This window comes from Triturus cristatus, chromosome 12 (genome assembly GCF_964204655.1).
Source record: "Triturus cristatus chromosome 12, aTriCri1.1, whole genome shotgun sequence".
Lineage (NCBI taxonomy): Eukaryota > Metazoa > Chordata > Amphibia > Caudata > Salamandridae > Triturus > Triturus cristatus.
Genome location: NC_140595.1, coordinates 401,213,731 through 401,235,717, shown reverse-complemented (window position 1 = coordinate 401,235,717; position 21,987 = coordinate 401,213,731). Strand labels below are relative to the sequence as shown.

The window sequence follows — 21,987 nt, the reverse complement described above, 5'->3', positions numbered from 1 at the left end:
GCTTGTTGTCTCGCTAACACATCTACACAGTGGTGTTTGGTGAATGTGTGCGGTGTAGACCATGTTGCAGATTTACAAATGTCAACTATGGGGATGTTTCCTAAGAAAGCAACAGTAGCCACTATTTTGCAAGTGGAATGCGCGCTACGGGGTATTGTTAACATTGTCTTTGCTTTTGCACTAAGAAGTTTGAATACATTGAACAATCCATCTGGCAATACCCGACTTAGATACGGGATTGCCCTTGTGTGGCGGTGCAAAAGCAACAAAAAGTTGTTTAGTCCTACGAAATGATTTTGTTCATTCAATGTAATATAAAAGGGCTCTTCTGACATCTAAGGTGTGTAGAGCTCGTTCTGCCACAAAATCAGGTTGAGGAAAGAATACCAGTAATTCAACTGGCTGATGTGAAAGGCAGATACTACCTTAAGTAGAAATTTGGATTTAGTACGAAGAACCACTTTATCTCTGTGAAGTTGAAAAAAGGGTTCTTCTATAGTGAGGGAGTGTAGTTTACCCACTCTTCTCAGTGAAGTGATTGCAATGAGGAAAGCAGTTTTCCAGGAAAGAAACTGTGGCTCACATTTATGCATGGGTTCAAAAGGTGGGCCCATTAATTTTGTGAGGACAACCTTAAGATTCCACACTGGAGCAGGTGGAAGTCTTGGTGGTATAACTCTTTTGAGTCCTTCCATAAAAGCTTTGATTACTGGCACTCTGACAAAAAGCGATAAATGTTGCCTGTTTTGTAGATACGCAGCAATTGCAGTGAGATGGAGTCGGATAGAAGTGTAAGCTGATCCTGACTGCTGCAAGTGTAACAGGTAACAAATGACAATTTGTATTGAAGCATCAAGGGGATGGATTTGATGTTCTTGCAATAGAAAACAAAACGTTTCCATTTGGCTTCATAATAGGCTCTTGTAGTAGGTCTACTGGCCTCTCTGATGATGTTTATACAGTCTGGTGGGAGATTTAGATAACCAAACTCTATGACTTCAGGAGCCAGATAGCGAGGTTCAGTTGTTTGGGATCTGGGTGTCTGATTTCTCCATGGCTCTATGTGAGGAGATTGGATGTGAGGTGCAGCTTTTGATGTGGAACTAGTGATAGCTCCATGTGGGAGCTACTAGGATCAGTGTGAGGGATGTTTGCCTCAATTTCCAAACCACTAATGGAATGAGTGGGAGAGGCGGAAAAGCGTAGGCAAATATCCCTGACCAGTTCATCCATAGTGCATTGCCTTTGGAGAGCAGGTGTGTGTATCTGGAGGCAAAGTTTGGGCATTTTGCGTTTTCGAATGTGGCAAAAAGATCTATTTGAGGAATTCCCTAACTTTGAAAGTATGGGAGGAGAACTTGAGGGTGAAGTTCCCATTAGTGTATTTGCTGTCTCTGTCTGCTGAGGAGATCGGCAATCTGATTGCTCTCCTGGGAGGTGTTCTGCTAGGAGATACATTTTGTGGTGAATGGCCCACCTCCAAATCTTTTGGGCCATGTGTTACAGTTGAATAGAGTGTGTCCCCCTCTGTTTTTAGATGTAATAAATATCTGTCATGTTGTCGGTACAAACTAGGGCAGCATTGCCGACCAGGTGAGTCTGAAATGCTTTGAGAATAAGAAAGATTGCTAGCAGCTCTAGATGGTTTATGTGGAGAGATTTTTGCTGTTGACACCACAGGCCTAGCACTGTGTGGTGCTGAAGATGAGCCCCTTAGCCAGTGAGTGACGCATCCGCTGTTAGCATGGTCTGTGGAACTGCGTCTATGAAGGGCCATCCTTTTGATAGATTTTGTGTTCCACCACTGCAGAGCGCGATGAGTACGGCCGCTTACCAACACTAGATCGGTTGGAGATTTTAATTATTTGGCCAATGACATTATGGAAGGTGTCAGTTCTGCTCAATTGACAGAACTACTTTCTGGGCTAAATTGTACCCAGCATTTGAGTGTGGCAACACACGGCCAGGGCCACACTTTTTTTTTTTTGCATATTTATATAGCGCAGACTCGACCCGAAGTTATTGGAGCGCTTTACATGAGCACCGTATTTACATTACACATTCAGGCACAGGGAGATTAAGTGATTTGCCCCGAATCACAGGATGTGGAAGCAGCCTCGAGGCTCGAACCCTGGTTTCCTGCACCAAAGTCGGCAATTTAAGCCGACGGACCACATCCTCTCCCCTATCCACTCTTGACCAAGTCTGGACATCTAATCTGAGGGTCTCTAATTTATGGATCACCCAATGCACTTGGTCAGATCATCACTTTATAACATTTATCCTCTCCAATGTTCACTCAACTAAATCCCTCCCGAAGGTAGGTGGCATGGCTAGCAATAGGAGACATGCCAATTTGGGAGATTTCTGTAACATGCTAGTCTCAACTGCTCCGGCTGAGCAGCAGTCTATTAACAACCAAGCAGGAAGTATCACATCTTGGCTCGAATCTGCAAGCGATAGCTTTGCTCCCATAAAAAAACTCAAAACATCGAGACCTCATGAAGCCCAACGTTGGTTCTCTGACGACTTAAACTTAAGAGACTTGCCCTGCGTCAACCCGAACGTAGCTGGAGACGTAATTACTCTCCAGACAAAAAAGAGGCATGTGTGGTACAGTTAAAATACAAAAATACTATCCTTCAAACCAAGGCTGCTTATTTTTCCAATAATATTTTAAACTCAGTTAATAAATCTAAGGACATTTTTGCTATTGTGGATGAACTATCCAAGCCTGATAGAGTGACAGAGAAGCCTGCTACCACTCAAGCCCTATGTGACTCCCTCAACACCTATTTTATTGATAAAATCACTAGTATCAAAGCTAGCATTCCTACAAATACTTATTCAGTGGTCCCACCAGCTATTTGTAAGAACCCCTTATTACTAGACCAACTCCCACCCATCCCCAGGGAAGTCTTTTTTAGCCTTCTGAGGAAGGTTAGTTCCGGCTCCCCCACCGATTGTTGCCCTCCACACATAACAGGAAGCTTTTCTTTTTATCTGCCCGGACCACCCCCCTGCACTCATTAACTCCGTCAAGCGGGGTATCATCCCAAACGCATTTAAAGAGGCAGAAATTGTTCCAATACTTAAGAAACCTGGGGCAGACTCCCTAGAGCTTACAAATTACGGTCCTATCTCTTTGCTCCCCTACCTGGCTAAGGTCCTGGACGCTCATTCAGCTAGTAGCCGCAGTTCCTTTATTGAAAGCTCTCACTTTCTCGACCCCCACCAATCCGGCTTCCGACCGGCTCACTCCACTAAGACCGTTATTCTTACTGTTGTGGATGAACTTAGGAAGGGGGCGGACTTGGGCACTACTCAGTCCTTGGTTCTTCTTGATCTCTTGGCAGCATTTGATAAGGTTGACCATGATCTTTTGGTCGATCGTGTCAGCAGTGCTGGGATCCGGGGCCCGGCTCAAGTGGATCGCATCTTTTCTCAGCAATCCCTCTCAGGCTGTTCACATCTCCTCCCCCAAAACGAAACTGGCTTGTGGAGTACCGCAGGGATCTTCTCTCTCGCCGCTTTTATTTAATCTGTACCTACTGCCCCATATCGCCTCCCTTGGAGAAAGGAAGGTCGGCACCTTTAACTATGCCGACGACCTCCAATTGATATCTGACAATCAATCGGCTTCGTCTGCTCCCAACTTCCAATCCACTATGCGATTTATAAGCGAGTGGATGAACAGTAACCATTTGAAGCTGAATCCCGATTAAACGGAGCTGATCCTTATTGGTGCGCCAGCCAACCACTGGAATTCCAACTTCTGGCCACCCGAACTAGGAACCCCTCCACTACCAGCATATTCAACTAAAAGTCTGAGCATCACCATTAGCAGTGATCTGTCGGTGAAAGCCCAGATTGGGACAGTGGTCTTTTCCTGCTTCTTCCAGCTGCGTAGGATCAGTTAGATTAGTAGATGTTTTACCATTGAGGCCCTGACCCAAGTTGTGTTGGCTTTAGTCATCTCTCGCATTGACTACGCCAACTCACTCTACGTGGCCATCCCATCATATCAACTAAAATGTCTGCAACTAGTGCAAAATCAGTCGGCCAGACTGCTTTACCATCAGCCCAAATTGCACCATGTTACGCCATTCTAATTGCATTTGTATAGCGCTTACTACCCCTGACGAGGCGTCAAAGCGCTTTTCGGTGAGTAGCGTGCTACTCAGGGACCCATAGAGGATTAGTGTTGAATTAGTATAGTGAAACATGAAAGTAAATTTGAAGTGGTGGATATGTTAGTCACTTATTTGGATTTGGAAGGATAGCAGAAGGATACAAGAGGAAAAAAGGTTTGTATTTATATAGCGCATCTTACCCCTGATGTGGTGTTGAAGCGCTTTTTTTTGGCGAGTAGCATGCTACTCCGGAAACCCATAAAGGATTAGTGGTGAATTAGTATGGTGAAATATGAAAGTCATTTGAGTGGTGGAAATTGGTCAGTTATTTGGAGTGAGAAGGATAGCGGAGGGATAGAAGGGAAAGAAAGGTTTGCATTCATATAACGGCTGTTACCGCCCGATGGGGTGTTGAAGCGCATTTGTGGCGAGTAGCATGCTACTCCGGAACCCATAAAAGATTAGTGTAGAAAATTAGTATAGTGAAATATGAAGTAATATGAGTGGTGGATATGCTAGTTATTTGGATTAAGAAGGGTTGGGGAGGGGTAAAAAAGGGAGAAAGGTTTACATTTATATAACGCTTGTAACCCTGATGAGGTGTTGAAACGCAATGTTGGCGAGTAGCAAGCTACTCTGGAACCCATAAAGGATTAGTGGTGAATTAGTATATTGGTATATGGAATTAGAGAAGTGAACAGGTTAGTCTGTTATTTTGATTGAAAAGGATATTGGAGGGATAGAAGAGTGAAGGATTCCTTTTTTTAGGTCATAGCAGTAGGAGAAGGCTTTTGGATGAGTAAAAAGGGTTTTTGGAGGGGAAGAGTCAGAGGGAAGAGTTTAGAAAGGTTTGTTTTGGGGGATCGGTATAGTAAAAGAAGTGTCAGATGATGCAAGGAGGGGCAGAGTAGGCGAGAGTCAAGAACGTGTTATTTTGGGGAACATAGTAGTGGTATGGGATAAATGAGAGAGTGGGTGTAGAGGATGTAATGATATATGTATAGGGCAGAGGTCTTCAAACTTTTGTAGGTTGAGCCCCACCAGCTAAAGTTTTTTAAATGTCGGGCACTCCCACCACCAAATTTCGGGAATCTGGTACACCACATATTCGACCACCACCCGCATATCCCGGTCCATATACAGCAAATAATCTTCAACACAATAAGAGTGTTTAGTTAACTGCAGGTGTGTGAGTGGGTGTGGTTAAATGACAGAGGCTTATTACATAGCTCAAAACAAAATGTTCCAAGAGAAAATGTGCGCAAATTGCTTTTACTAGGATGCTTTGTTTTAAACGACATAGAATAATAATACCACCACCAACATTAATGTGACAGGTGTGCCTGTTTTCGCCACAGAGACGCTCAATCTGTTGATGGATATTTGCTACTGCCATCACTCAGGTTGTGCTCCACATCCAGTCTGGAATGGTACTTAGTCTTTAATACCGAAAGGTGAGATTTTAGGGTGGAGTGCACACCTCCCTGAGATTGTGTCGCACCCCACATATTGAAGAACCCTGCCATAAGTGGAGGGCCACGTGTAATCGGGGCAGTCGTTATGGGAGGGAACAAACCACCACAAGGTGGGACAAATAAAACAGATGTACCTATCACAAGCACTGATTTATGCACGGCAGGAAATGGAACCAATCAAAAGTGATGGGCATGGTTGAAGGCATGCGCTGCCTAGGTTCGACCTAAAAAGGTATAACTTAACCGTGCAACCCATCCATCCTAAAACCAATTACTTACAAGGGTGGTTTCATGTCCATAACTGATAGAGTCAGAAAAGACTACATTAACAGTCTCTGGTAGAAATAATAGTAAGTAATACTGACAATGATGAAAATGTGTTATCTTAAAATCGTGCTAAAACTGTCTGAAGTTGAATGACCATGTAGATTAATGCCATCTAATGTCATGCCATTAACAACCCCAGATGCTAAATGCTGGTTGTGGAGTGGAGACAGAATGCTGGTGGTGACAATAGAAAAGTGGCACAGTCATTGCCAGTAAAAAAAAACAAAAAAAAAAAAAAAACACCAAGCACTTAGCTGTAAGGCTCATCAATAGAAAAAGGACAAGCGTTATCCCAGAGAAGGCAAGGTACCTGCTCTAGGCTACATCCTGGCACAAAGCAAGAAGAAGAATCCTCTGAATTATGCACTGCATGAGAAATACACCAGGAGCAGGGTACGAGTGGGGGTACACACGGGTGGAAGGCGTCCACCCACTATTTTCACAGGGTGAACGCCGTCCACCCTGCCATAGATTTGGGTCCCACTGAATAATGTGCTGAACTCAAGGCGTCCACCCACTATTTTGACAGGGTGAACGCCGTCCACCCTGCCATAGATTTGGGTCCCACTGAATAATGTGCTGAACTCGTCCCGGTGTAATTTCCAAACACCGGGACACCTTCAGCCGCGCCTGCACGTTGTCTGCTTTCCATCTGCAACAAGCAAAAAGTGCAGGTGGGGACGGGGCTTTGTTTTTAAGACTCCTGCTGGGCCTATAATGAAGGCCGAATTTGAGGGGTCACCAGGCCTCGTTTTGGGAGTCTCTTAGCTGGGAGCAGTCAGGAGCCTCACACCTAGATGCAAATGAAGCGGAGGGCAAACAAAGGTTAACACTTCACACATACACAGCTTTTCACTTTGTTCAGTCCATGTTAAGGAGATATGCATGCACTGTAACAATGTCAGATGTGTTGGTCTTTCCCAGTATTTACACACAGCAAATTGCATTTATATAGAGCTTACTACACCTGAGGAGGCGTTGAAATAATTTATGTACCACTATTTTTTCCAGTATCGCCCTACTCACCCCAATGCAGGGAGTCCGAGTGCTTCACATCAACACGCGCATATTACATGTACAATACATTATATACGTTTGTAAATTAATGTACAGGATGTGTTACATATAACTGATGAATTGCAAGGTGTAGAAGTCACATATCTTCCATAGCTCACTGTGCGATTATCCTCGCAATGCGCTAAAACGTACACATGATAGACCTGCTAAACATATATGTAAGGACTTTAGATCTAATGTCACTTCTTGTGATGCCACTTCCTGTAAAGTCGTGGCTTGTGATGCCAATTTCTATGATACCAATTCCTGTGATCCCATGTGTGATGTCACGCGCCGTGACGTCACTCGCATACTGTATAACAAGGTTATTCCCCCCACTTCTTTTTTAGGACTTGTGCCCTGACCAGATGCATTCAATATGTTACTTGGATACGAATGTACTCCTGTGTTGCTCGGAAGCCACAAGTTTCCATTTTCCTCCTTACTTGAGGTTTCCTACACTGATAGGTCACTGATCCTCTCCTAACCGAATAACCGTGTCAGCTGGGTGTTGTGGGGGGGGGGGGGGGGGGGGGGGGGGAATGGTTGTCACACCTTGGTGGAGGAACATGCATTACATCAGTTTGCAAGCTCACTGTATGACACTTTAATCTCAGGCCGGAACATGCTTAGATCATGAATGCAAGGGTGCAAAGAATGCAGAGTGCAGTATTCTCACTGTCACAGACCTCACTCTGTTAGACAAGTATTTTCTGAGGCACGCAACTCTTCCACTAAAATTCAAACTCTGCGAGACATAAGTTCCTGTTGCCCGCAGGCCGTAGCTTTTGAGGCTTCCATGTCTCTGGCACAGTCATTTGAAACATTTTCAAAGTTCCTCCATTCTATTTTCAACACTTTCAAAGTCTTCACAGTCACTAGTGCAGGTGGCAGTTATGTTGCTGCCCATGGTAGAAGTTCTTGCTATTGCAAATAACAATGGCGTTATTTGCACCAGCGCTATTCACACTGCTGCAGTGGTGTCCTTTTTTTATACAATAGTTTTGCTGTTTCTGTAATGTAATTGACAGACCATCGGTAAAATTCAAATAGCCCAAGTTGCAAATAACATCTGCCTCATTCCTAGAAAGCACAATTCTTATAACTCGGCCTGCCTAGGAGCATGATAAAGGTAGGAGTCAGTCATTATTCAGGAAAACACTAGATGGAAGCATTCTGCTCTTTGTTAACTGAACTTGCACTGCTTTTCGTAGAAAGGAGTATGCACGTCGTACCCCATCGTTTTCCCCTCCAAACCAAACGAACTTCGAGAAATGGGCTACACTAAATGTATGCTCAAAGGCTGTAAATAACAGGGCAACTTTCTTGTAAAAAAAGCCCTTTTCGCTTACCTGTTGACGATGTATAATGTTCCTGCCATCGACGATGCGGTCCCACTCATAGGTGGAACGTCAGTGGTGACGTCCCTGTGTGCTCATTGGATGCTGTGCTCCAATGGAAAAGCCCCATTTAAAAATGAAGAAGAAATGCAGGAAGCAAACGTACCTGCTTCGTAGGAGTAGACAACAATGAAAGTGAGGTTTTATGGTGGAGTGCGCGCAGGCCCGGACTGGTGCTTTCGGGCACCGGGCAATCCCCCGGTAGGCTGGATGGGGTGGGGGCTGGTTTTCCAATAGGGGGCCGGTTTTGTGGCTGGGGGGCCGATTTTCAGTCCGACCGTCGTGGGACCGTGAGACTGTCTGACTCTCAGTCCGACAGACTGAAGTCAGTCAGACTTCCAAGTTCCCAGCAAAAGCAAGACTACTACTCCGACCGAGTCCGCTCTTGAGTGCAGCTGCAGGGAAAACAGCAGCAAGCCTGATTGACCCGTGCAGTGTGCAAGTGGAACCGAACTTTCAGGAGGAGGAGGTGCCTCTGCGCAGCGCGCAGAACGATGCACTGACTCCTCCTCCGCCGCGTCTGTGCGCCTCTCTAGGGTGCGGCTGATGTCATCCCCGCATGCGCATTGGGCCTCGCGCTATTTAAACTGCGCGCCTGCCTGCAGCATCGGGAGTGACGACGAGCAGAGGTGCGCACTTCTTGATCTTGGGCGGCCATAATTTAATTATTTTATCCTAGGCTAGCCCGCCGACGTAGCCCCCCTGTGTCTACAGACTGCCACCAACAGCAGGTGAGTACGTAACGTTTTTCTGGCACCAAATTAATTAATATGACATTGATTCATCATGGTGGGTGGCACAAACAGTTGGCGGGCGTCGCGCCTCGTGCAGTGGTGGTGACGGGTGGTGGTCTCGAGATTCCATTACCGAGTATGCACAGCTCTGTCCTCTGTGTACATGCTGAGGCCTCTCGCCTGCTAGCGCCTTGTTTAACCTTCACTGAGCTACCCATTCCTGAGCTGAGCGCACAACTCAGGCTCAGCCTGAGTTGTGCGCTCAGCTTCTCACGGGACCTTCGCGGGTGCAGGCAATAAATCAAAATGTGTAATTATGATGATGAATCAATCATCATCATGATTACAATTTTTGATTTGGTGGCGCGCATGGTGCGGGCGGGCAGGCCGCGATTAAAGTAGGAGAATTTAACTAAGCTAATGCAACAGGCTAGCTGGCTGCTTTTTTCGTTCTCCTACTTTAATCACGGCCTAGGCATGGGTTTGATTAATATTAGTGATCAGCAGTTGCTGTAACTTTGAGGGATTGGGCATGAAATCTGTAGGCTGCACCGAGCTATTTTTGCTCTTAGTTTGAGAAACTATTCAGTGAGATGCAGACACACTTTAATGTGGTAAATCACTGGCAGAGCTACGCATGAAACCTTTTTCATGGGCATTTAATCTCACTGCTTTCCTTCGATCCATACCCCATGTCTAACCTTCCCATGTCAACTCCTCCTTTCTGTCCCTCAAAACTTACACCTGTTTGTATCTCTTCATATTTTCGTCTCCCTTTCTCTCCTTTGCCAAGTCTGTCTTACTCTCCCCTATTCAGTCTCTTCCTTTTTCTCTCTCTACCTACGCTCAGTTGCGTTTCTTAATTCTCTTCCTCTTGAATTTACCGGGGGTTCTTTCGTCTCTTTTCCCCATCTTTACCTCTCACTGCCTCCTGCTTCTGCATCACTCTACCTTCCTTCCATCTCATTGGCGACTGGTGTCTCGGAATTTCGTAGCTATTTGTTTCTGTTTTTACACGAATACAATGAATAAAATCGTGTTTCTGTGCCATCACAATACTTTTGCAATGTCTTCTCTCCCTCTTTTGAGCGGTATGTCAAGTCATACATTTCCCTATCTCGTTTACAATTGAACAGGGAACTCGCTGGCCGCACACAATAAATTAACTGATTGGTAAGGTTGGCAGAGTGTGATCGCGCACCAGAGCTTGCTCTCTGTTTGCCAAACAGGTGACCTACTGTATAATCAAGGCCCAGGAGGAGCGCGTGCACTGCTGCTGGAACCCTGTGAGCACCGGTATTCTCCCTGTCTAAGGAGAAGCTCCAGTCCTCCAGGAGAGAAAACTGATAAATGCTGGAATTCCATAACGACGAGTACCGGCCCATTTAAAACACAGGTCATGATGACCAGTCGGCATGGTTTCTTGACCCTAGGCCATCATTGTAGTACAACTGTACCCAGCGGTGCATCCTGTAAACCTGACCCCATGGTGTCCATTGAAATTGCCATATCAATCATGGGCCTTAGTGATAACTCCTAACAGTGAAATCTACTTATTTTTGACTAAAAACCGGAGGTAATCGTATGATCACACATTTGTTTTGCACTTTGAGGAGCAAAGGAAAGTGAGGCTGACAAATGTGATGTAAAAAAAGTTGTCTGTTACTTTGGATCTGCTGCAGTTTACAACAAGTTTTGAAATGCTGACTCGGAGGGGTCCAAGTTTGGTCCAGGAAGGCTGGATCCTTGGCTGGTGTTAGGATAAGCACAGACTGTGTAATGCGTTTCATTTCAGACTCGGTGGATGTGCATTTATCTCATGTCCATAACCTTAAAACGTCTCTATGACTATGGACCTTTTCGGTTAAGTGTTGCCTGCTGTCAATATTGGGACGTGCTCTGTCTAGCATGCATGTTGCCCCATAGGTGGCTGAAGTGGAGCCAGTCGGGGTGGAGAGCCTACTTGAGTGTGGGTAGCAGTGACTTCGTTTGGAGAGCCGATCATGCAGAGAATGAGAAGGCTACTGTGATTGCTGCCTCAGCCTCTCGGGACTGCAGGGGGATGGGGGGGGGGGGGCACCGAAAGTAAATCACAGGCCCAATTAAAAAATGTTTAGATGTTTAGATTACTCCTCTCAAATCGGAATGGTTGTATTAAAAATGCAGAAATGGCTGCTGTGTTGTGGTCGCAAATTAAACTCAGAAGCCACATAAACGTGATTTGCCTCAGTAGTTCAGCTAGTGGGGAAGAAAGATGCTTGTGCGACCAGATACCGTACGGTGGCTGTAATAATGGCAGGCCTGGCTTAGACATACAGGTGTTTCACTGCGTAGAAGGGGTGGGGAATGAGAGATTGGGAGGTAATGTGTTTTTGTTAGTGTGTGAGAGCGAGACAGAGGTGCTAATCTGTGTTTGTGTGTGACAGCGAGACAAAGTATGTATGTATTTACATGTGTGTAAAAGCCATATTGTTTCTGTTCGTATGTTTGAGTGGGAAGCAGAAACACGCATACACAATGGGGGTGTGTGCGTGCAAGCGAGAGTGTGGGTGTGAGAGAGAAGATTAAGGGGAGACTGTGTGTGAGAGGGAGAAACAGAGAGAAATACGAATTGATTTTTTTTCGTTCTTTGGCTAGGGGGTTAGTTTACCTCTGTAAATACCCTTATATGTCACCTTCCACATTCTGCCTAAAGTGGTATTGAAAAGTGTGGCCATACCCTTAAAATAGTGCAGCACATGAACCTACAAGCAGTGTTTTTATAGTTACACACGGTTACATGAAACGCTTCGACAGCCACAGTCCCCAAATGTGAAGTGTATGTGTGTGGGTCTTCCTGGGAGGTCGTGCCACTAGACAATGCACACACTGCAGGAGTGAAAGCGACCAGAGAATGTTTACTAACATGATGCACTCCATGAGACTGCATGCAGTGTTCACTATTTTGATATGAAAACGTTTAGCAGACAGACATGCCCCCAAACATGCAGTCATGAGTTGTCACTTCAAAGCAGCTGAACATATGTACTTATCCTTCCTTCTAGAACAACTATGCCATAACAGAGTGGCCATGCATGTGATTGCCCATGTATAGTCTTTGTGACATGTCTTGTTTGCTGTGGGTACCCGTTTCTATCAGAGAAACCACAAAATGTTACTGACTGGCAGGCATATGGGAGAGAGAACTGCCTTCCCAGCAATTCTAGCGCCTACACATTCTAACTTCTACCTGCTGCAAGTGCTTTTTTTGCTGAGAACGCCGCCCAACCAAACTCCTGGTGAAAGAGCACACTGGGGGAGTGGGTGGAGGGGGAGCTCATTCGCACTGCCTTCTACATCTATAGAAACGCAGGGGCCATGCCCTGCTGCAGGCTGGAAGGTCTGCTGTCATGCGCATCGGTTGGGCACACGGTACTGCGGACGCATTCAAAGGTGTAAACTGTACACAAGCACTCTCGCGCCTGCCAGTACAAATCCCCGTGCCAGGGACTCTGCTCACTACAGAAGATGGCTTGAAATACCGCACCTCCAGCCTGCGCAAGATCTGACTGACCCATCCACCTTTCGATGTCTGTAATTGTGGCATGGGAGGAGGGGGGGGGGGGCACTCTCTCCCCGCCGCATATCTGATGGAACCTCGTGCATATAACGAACACCCCAGCGTGCCCTGTCCTTACTGCAGGGGTGAGCCCGTTTTTGCCAATTCACTCTGATCCCACGAGGCACACAAGTCAAACTGTGATCGCTTTGGCAATTCCGACAAACTAAAATAAATGGCTTGTATTTTTTTTTCTTGCATTGTGAGCAGCCCTCCTTTTAAATGTACCTTTTTAGAGAGTGGCCGCCTGACTGTAAACCCAGCAGGTATAAGCAAATCTCCTTAAAAAGGAGGGGGGTTCCAGCTATTACCACATTGCCACTAATTAATCTCCAAAACGCCTCTCGCAAGAGTAGTAACGCAAGATCTGGGCTTGGTGCGTGTGCTCGCCGTTGTGTTCAACCAGGACTTCTCTGTGACGCAGACGTGACCTCAATTTCCTATTATCACAGGTGCATTACATATCTTATAAAAGGTGGCTCCAAGCTTATGGGAGGCCCCACCGGATACACCCATCGCACAATAACGCACTAGCTGGAGTTTGTGAGCCCACGGATGTGCCGATTCCAGTGTATAAAACATCTGTATGGTCTAGAGCGCCTTATTCGTTTTTATAGTAGCTTTATATTTCCTTTTCATATGAATGCATTTTTAATGCCGGCGTTCCTGAAATATTGAAAACCTAACACACAAAAAAGAACTATGTTTTGGAAGGCCCACCTCTTATATTTCGTAGCACTGTCCCTGGACAGCATGAAAAGATCTCATCATCGGTTTATTTTGATTGCAAGTTTCATCTACATTCAGGGGAAGAAACCACAAAAAGGCAAGTACAAAAGGGTCAGAGACAAAGAGAAGGGACCGAGAGTGAAACAAAAAGCGAAAATCAAGGTGGAAGAGAGATGAAAGTAAGAAGAAAAGACAAATGCGGACAGATAAGGGAACAGTGTGATCGCTCTCGCGCCCTCTCTCTCTCGCGCTCTCTCTGGCTCCATCACGCGCTCTCTATTTATCCCTCTCAATCTCTCTCTCTATACCTGTCCCCCTATCGCTCTGTCACTCTCGCCCCCTCTCTCTCCCTCCCTTGTCCTGATGTTCTTTAAGGTCATCATCTACTATTTACAGTGCTTTGAAAGTTGATACAATTTGAATATGTAATGAAAAATGTGCTGTAAAATTCACCATTTTGGTCTGTCGTTTTCCCAAATTTTCTTGGAGACCATGCCCCCCCCCCCCCCCCCCCCACCCCCCCTAGTGGCGGTCGGGCGCGCTCGCGACGCGCCGGATGGGGGCTGGTCTGGCAAAATTTGCCAGGGCTGCTTTCAGTTCCCAGTCCGGCCCTGAGTGCGCGCCCCCCCTGAGATGGTGCCGCGCCTCCCCAGGGGGGCGCGCCCCACAGATTGAAGAACCCTGGTATAGGGTGAGAGATAGGGTAGTGCATTGGAAAGCGTGGTAGAGAGAAGTTTGAGATGAGTCAGAAAGTTGGGCTAGAAGATATATTGAGAGAAGTATAGGCAGAGAAATAGGGTAGTGCATTGGAAATGCTAAATTAGAAGAAAGTGATAAATATATGGATCCATAAGAACATTGAAAGTATATAGATGCATAAAGGAGGTAAGTATATGCAGATTAAAGATATTGATAGAGGTAACAGGATGAGAAATAGGGTAATGCATTGGATATGCTTTTTCAGGAGAAAAGTAACAGAGACACAGATCCAAGTACATGGAGGTGGTACATAGATGCACAACGGAAGCAAGTACCTGTAGACCAAAGATGTTTTTGTGTTTTTATAACCACATTATTATTCTACATGTTTATGCAAACAAGATAGGTACATATCTATAGTGAAATTAATGCAAAAGTTACAATTTGTGTAACGATATATCTGTAAGAGACATTAGTTAGTGATAGATTCCTTATCTTAGAATATCTGCAGGCGTCAGACTGGATCCGGAAAGTCTTTTTGTAGCAGTACCCCTACACGTCAGTAGGTGGCGTCGTGCGGCTCCGCGTCCGTCACTGGCGTCGTATGCACGGAGATGACGTCACGGAGACTACTTAGGCGCTACCCATGTGCGCTATCAGTTCTGTACACGCCTTTCCGTGCCAGGAACGCAGAGCCATGTAAGAAACTGACCACTGGTGCCATGAAACTAGGGCCCTGAAAGGGGATGACCTTAACCCTAGAAAACAGTTCGCAGAACAGGGAGGATGGGTGGGGCGGTAAGTAATCTATCACTAACTAATGTCTCTTACGGATATATCGTTACACAAGCAGTAAATTGTGCATCTGAAAGAGACACGTTAGTGATAGATTCCTTACCTTAGAATAGATACCCCAGCAATACCAACCCCGGTCTGCGAACAGATTACAACAGAAAGTCACGGAGAACAGAACGGCCAAAAAAGTCGTCTCTCTGGACCGGACTGTCAAGGCAATAATGCTTCGTAAACATGTGCAGCGAGGCCCACGTAGCTCCCAGACAAATGCCCTGCAAGGGAACGCCGCCTCCCAAGGCAGTATTGGCTGCCGTTGCCCTGGTAGAATGGGCACGCAGCCCCACAGGAGGCTCCTTCTTAGCCAAGGAGTAACATGCTTTGACGCTAGATAGTTCGTTTGTGCACAGCCCGACCTTTTTTGGTGCCCACGTAGCCAACAAAGAGCTGGTCATCCACCCGGAACTGCTATGTACGCTTCAGATAGAAATCAAACGCAAGTTTTGGGTCCAGACGGTGAAGCCTCTCCTCCTCCCTTGAAGGATGCGGAAAGAAGGTGGGCAAAGTGATGGTCTGCACAATGTGGAAGGGCGTGACAACCTTGGCCAAAAAAGGACGGGTCCTTAAAACCACCTTGTCCTGATGAACAGAAAGGAAAGGAGGTTTGGAAGAAAGAGCCTGGAGCTCACTCACTCTTCTGGCAGAGGTGATAGCTGCCAGGAAAGCAGTCTTTAAAGTGAGAAGACGTAAGGGACAGGTATGAAGGGGCTCAAAGGGAACGCACATCAGATAAGTCAGGACAAGATTTAAGTCCCATTGAGGCATTATGAAAGGCACGGGAGGAAACTAGTGTGTAATGCCTCTGAGGAAGCGATTAACAACCGGGGACTTAAAAGAGAAGGCTGATCTGGAAGCCGTAGAAAGGCGGAGATGGCCGAAAGATAACCTTTGATAGTGCCCAGAGCAGAGCCCTGCTGGGCCAAAGAGAGACGGAACAGAAGGATCTCAGAAAGAGTGGCAGAAAGGGGATCCACAGCCTTTACTGTGCACCATGCCACATATTTGTTCGACCTGCAGGCGTATACCGTTTTAGTGGAGGGACGCCTGGCTGCCAGAATTACATCACAGACTTCGGCAGGAAGGTCGAAAGCTGTCAACTGTCGCCGTTCAATCTCCACGCATGGAGGTGGAGGCTGGACAGGTTCGGGAGGAGGACCGTCCCCTGCTGCTGCAACAGAAGATCCTCCCAAAGGGGGATCGATCGCCATGCTGAGTTGTTTGGGATACCAGTATTTTCGTGCCCAATCCGGAGCCACAAGGATGACTTGGGCCCGGTCGTGGCGAATTTTCTTCAGCACTCTGGGCATAAGTGGTATAGGCGGAAAGGCGTACAACAGACCGCAGCTCCACTCGCGACGAAAAGCGTCGCCGAGCGAATGCCGCCTTGGAAATTCCAACGCGCAGAACTGATGACATTGCATGTTCTCTTCTGTGCACGAATAGATCTAACCAAGGCTCTCCCCACTGCAGAAAGAGACCTTGCGTCACGTCCGAGTACAGACGCCATTGCTGATCCATCATGCACCGGCAGCGGAGTTTGTCTGCCCTGCCGTTCAGAGAAACTGCCAGGTATTGAACCACCAAGGTAATGCCTTGTTGTTCCAGCCATGTGCAGAGGCGCAGAGCCTCCTGACATAGGGTCCACAACCTCATCCCCGCCCTGTTAGTTGCAATTACACATGGCGGTGGTGTTGTCCGTGAACACCCGCACCACACTTCCCCGGACACAGGGAAGGAATGCCTTCAGTGCAAGTCGGATCGCCCAAAGCTCCAAAAGATTGATATGGAGTCGGGACTCCGCCGGAGACCAGAGGCCTCTGATCGAGTCCAGAACCGCTCCGATGAAGGGGAGCTTCTGATAGGGACTCAGGTGCGACTTCGGCACGTTGATGGAGAACCTCAGCAAATGCAGGAGATCGGCCGTAGTCTGGAGGTGGGAGACGACTGCCTGGGGCGAGCCCGCCTTCAACAGCCAGTCGTCAAGATAGGGGAAGACTGGAACCCTTGATCTGCGCAGATGAGCTGCAACCACCGCCAACACTTTCGTGAACACCCGAGGGGCGCTGGTAAGGCCGAAGGGGAGCACCGCAAACAAAGTGCTATAGGCCTACCGTGAATCGCAGACAACGCCGGTGGGCCGGCAGGACGGGGATATGAAAATGTGCGTCCTGCAAGTCCAATGCTATCATCCAGTCTCCAGGGTCGAGGGCAGACAGGACCTGAGCCAGAGTCAGCATTTTGAACTTCTCCTTCCAGAGGAAGTGGTTGACGTTCGGGAGGTCCAAGATGGGACGCAGGCCCCCTTTCTCCTTCTTGGGGACCAGAAAGTAGTGTGAATAACAACCACATCCTACTTCTGGCCCAGGAAAGCACTCGATGGCCCCCTTGGCCAAGAGGGCCGTGACTTCCTGTTGGAGAAGCGCAAAGTGATCCGACATGGGGTGGAACTGAGGTGGCATGGCTAGGGGGACAGACTCGAAGGGGAGGGAGTAGCCCCTTCGGACAATCTGCAGCACCCACCTGTGCGAAGTGATAGAACGCCAGTGGAGGAGGTGATGGCGAATCCTGCTGCCCACCGGCGGGAGGTGCAACCCAAAGCTTGGACTAGTAAGGTTTGGAGGAGGAGGCTGCGAGAGTAGGAGTGGACTGTCCCACACGCTGGCCCCCTGTCCCGCCACGACGGGAAACACATAGGCGGCCACGCTCATGTTGGTTCTGCGCAGGCTTTTGGCTGAACAAACGTGTCGGGTGCCCCTTCCGTGGCCACAAAAGGAACGAAAAGCAGACATGGCCGGGTGCGTGGTGGAGACACCCAAGGACTTGGCCGTAGTCCTTAAAACGCTCCAGCGCACTATCTGCCTTATCGCCAAATAGGCGGGTCCCATCAAAGGGCATGTCCATAAGGGAACTCTGAACATCCCCGGAAAACCCAGTGGACTGTAACCAGGCTTGACGACGGAGGGCCACAGTGGTGAAAATGACCCTACGCAAAGAGTCTGCGGTGTCTAGTCCATACGGGATGGAGAACTTTGCTGCATCTTCCCCCTCAGCCACAGCTTGGGAAAGCACTGCCCGAACTTACTCCTGACACTGAGGCAGCGTCTGTGCAACCGTGTACCACACAGCGCGAGAGTAGCGGCCCAAGAGGCATGCGGTGTTCACCGACCCCAACCCTAAGCTGGCAGAGGAAAACAGTTTCTTGCCAAACTGTTCCAGCTTCTTAGATTCCTTATCCAGCGGGGCGGTAGGGAATGCGCTTTGGCAGGTGGAGGCTTGGATGACCAGGCTATCCAGAGTTGGGTGGGTCGTTAAAAAGGCAGTGTCACCCGGGGCCGGGTGATGACGCCTGGCCATGTTCTTATCCACAGGGACTCCCGTGGCTGGCCTAGACCAGGTGCCCATTAACACATCCGTTAACGCCTCATTGAAAGGTAGCAGAGGCTCCATAGAGCTTGTACCCGGCTGAAGGACTTCAGTGAGGAGGTTAGGTTTTAGAGTTACCGTAGGTAGGTCAAGGTCAAGGGCCTCAGCTGCTCTACGGAGCACCACAGTGTATGAGGCGCCCTCCTCCATGGCCACAGCAGGAGGAGAAAGGAAACCAGGCTCAGAGGAGGCCACCTCCATCCTCTGATTCTTCTGCCCACTTCTGCTCCGACTCCTACTGCCGTGCAGGAGGGTGCTCAGACCCCTCCCAGTCGTCCCCTTCCTCCACTGCCCGAGGCACAGGCTGTGGCAACGGGGGAGGGACAGGGGAATATAAATGGTCTGGCTCCATATCCCAGTTAGGGTCCCAACCCGGAGCAAAATCGTCCAGAAACCCAGGCAAGGGCGGAGGTGGGACAAACTGAACCCATTCCGGCGGCAAGGGAGGCCCCTCAGGTGGGACCGCGGGGCCCGAAGGCGCGCCGGCGGGAGCTCTAGGCCTGAAAAGGCGATCCATGGCAGCAAGAAAATCTTGCACCTGGGCCAGAGTCGCTGACGGACCCGGATAAGGTGGGTAGGCCGCGGGACTCACAGGCTCCAACGGAGCCGCGGGGGAGGTGTCCCCGGCCCCCGCGTCCGGAGACCTACGGGGGGGGATGTCTGAGAGCGCAAACGCCTCTTCGACTTCCATGGCCAGACAGTCGGAATATGACCGGGAGTCATGGTTGCGCTCCAAACAGAAGAGGCAGACGCCATGGGGGTCGGCCACCGACATCATACGGCGACAGGCCCCACAGGATTTAAACCATTCATCCCTACGTGGCACCAGGAGTCAAAGACTCAAAACAGTAGAGACAAAAAGTCTCAAAAACGTTAGTCAAAAAGTGACTAGGGTACGAGCTCTAACCGAGCTCTAACCGGATCTGCGCTTACTGGCGCGGAAAAATAAAGAAGGAAGTCAGCGCGCAAGGATGGCGCCTTAGTAGTCTCCGTGACGTCATCTCTGCACATACGACGCCAGCGACGGGCGCGGAGCCTGACAACGCCACCTTCCGACGCGCAGGGGTACTGCTGACGAAAAACTTTCCGGATCCAGTCTTACGCCTGGGGGTATTCTAAGGTAAGGAATCCATCACTAAGGTGTCTCTTTCAGTTAAGTCTGTCAAAAAATGACAGGGGGCAGCTCTCTTCAACAGATCGACGCTGAAATATATATTGACGACGCGGACGTCATGACGATGAACATGACGCCGTCCAGCAGTCGACTGATTCCACCTACTGGCGTGCAGGGGTACTGCTGCGCAAAATCATCCGGATCCAGCCTGATGCCTGGAAGTTCAAAGGTAAGGAATTTGCGGCTAGATGTCTATCAGATTAATTAAAGAAAAAACATTCTTGCCCATCAATCCTTTTTGAGCTTACTCTGTGGTTTACAGGAAGGAAAAGAATTAGGATTGACACCTGAAATGGAGGCTTGAATCACAAAGCAAAATGTTGAATTATGAACGGTGGGGCTCTTGGCATTGGTCTGTGGTGCCTAGCAATTAGGCAATTTACAGCTGAAAATTGGTTTTGGTCAAGCTGCCATGACTGGGTTGACTACAGACTCCTTAAATGGAAACACAAGCTCTGAAGGAGAAGGCCCAGGTTGCTGTCAGACCAGCCTTAGTTTTCTCTGAGGGAAATGGCAGCTTCAACATATTCAGTTGACCTCCAGACCACCACCGCAAATAATGATCTTTCCACCGTCACAGGTCCCAAAGGCAAATCCAGAGAAAAACCCTAAGCCACTAGCATTTTGTAAGTCATTGTAAAAACTAGCATAAGTAAAGTGGGGAGAGTACGTTGTGTACCGTAACTTCCTCATCATCATGTTAGACAGGTTTAAAGTCCATCACATCATCAGAGTTTGGTCCGAAAATAGCCTCCATCTTTTGAACGTTCTACTGCCATTGGCATAAGTACTCGAGGGGAGATAACCTGTACATATGGTTGCAGTTTGGTGATGGTATACATTGATACACAGCTACCCCTAGCTGAATATGGATCAGAATCTGGGGTTAGAGTTGAAAATAGATCTGGAACTGTCACCGCTAGAGACTTAGATGGTGCCAATAGATGAGCAGACAGCGCAGTCTGTAGCAGAAGAGTAGAAGCACAGCCTGGCTCCAGAGGTTGCAGACTTTGTGAAGGTTCTAATGGTGCCAACACCAGAGTCCGACACCAGAGGGAGATAGAAAGATTTTGAAAATCTATAGCAGAGCATTCTTGAAGATTGCAGCTTGCTGCGATGTTGATGGTGGCTCAGGGAGCTCCGAGTACATTGGCTCCAGGTTCAGGCATTGGGTCAAAAGGTTAAGACTGAGAAGGGGTTCCCGGAATAAAAACTTTGTGACCTCTCCTTAGAAGGGAAGTGAAGCGACATGGACGGCCATTCTCTTCCGATGTTTCTTCTTGAACTTGTCCCTCAACTTAGTCTTTCAACTCACCCGACAAATGCAACCTAGATCAGGGCAGGCACCATGATCCGGATTGGGACTGACTTGCTTCTTGTGATCAGCAACAGATCTTAACTTCTTGCTCTTATCGATTATGGGTGCATCAGGGAGCATTTGTCACGGGACAGTAGTACATTTTGGGGCAGAGGCCCCACAGGCATTGGGGAAGAGGGGGGGGGGGGGTCTGTAACCAACGTCTGTTCAAGGCATGTACAACACTATCTGAACCAAGTCAGACGGGGCGGGACATCGCAACCCCACACTGTCAAAACATTTGGTGAAGCAAGGCTTCATGCTGTGTAGCATGGCTAAATAGGAAAAAACGAAGCCTATGATGCATCAATGTGTCAATTTGTAGGCGAATACACCAAGCACATGCTTACAAAATAACGAAGCCGCATTTTTCCTTTTTTTTGCCGATCCCAGTTGGGTCCGCAAACAAAAAAATATGTGCAAAAGCATTTTTTGAATCGTGGATGGGGAGAGCAACACAGAGGGCCCAGGTGAGGTTCAGCAACACAGAGGGGCCAGGTGAGGTTTAGCAACACAGAGGGCATGGGTAGAGGGAGGCAAAGCAAGGGGTGGAACAACAAATAGAATGGGCGGAGGACGAAAGCAATAAGGGGATTGGGAGGAGAAGCACTGGGTGACAGAGCAAAAGAGTGGGCAGTGCAGAAGCATTTGGGTGAGAAAGCAACGGGGGGACAAGAGCAAGCAGAAGGAGGGTGGTGGGAGAAACACACAGGTGACAGAGCAACATGGTGTGCAGGGACGGAGAAGTCCACGAGTAACCTGGAATAACATATGCAATAAATGAAGTAGTGCTTCCTTGAAAAGCAAGCAAAAAAGCCAGCTAATTAACAGAGTGGGGTAAACACAAGATCAACAAGGTGGGATAAAAATAAGCAGCAAACAAACCAGAGACCGGAAAGCCAACCAACAAACAGCAAGCAATGGGTGGGCTCGAAGCTCCTGTACGCTCTTGGTAAACCCACATTATGTCTTTCAGAACCAGAGAGCGGCGCAGTCTGGTAGGCTTGACTTAAAAATGTTGTGAATGGCG

General features: G+C 48.0%; 1 protein-coding gene across 5 annotated transcripts in view; it reads right to left on the bottom strand.

Moving 5' to 3' along the window:
- Nucleotides 1-21,987, bottom strand: part of CENPN (centromere protein N) — a 220,082-nt gene that overhangs the window by 12,487 nt on the left and 185,608 nt on the right. The window lies entirely within an intron of this gene.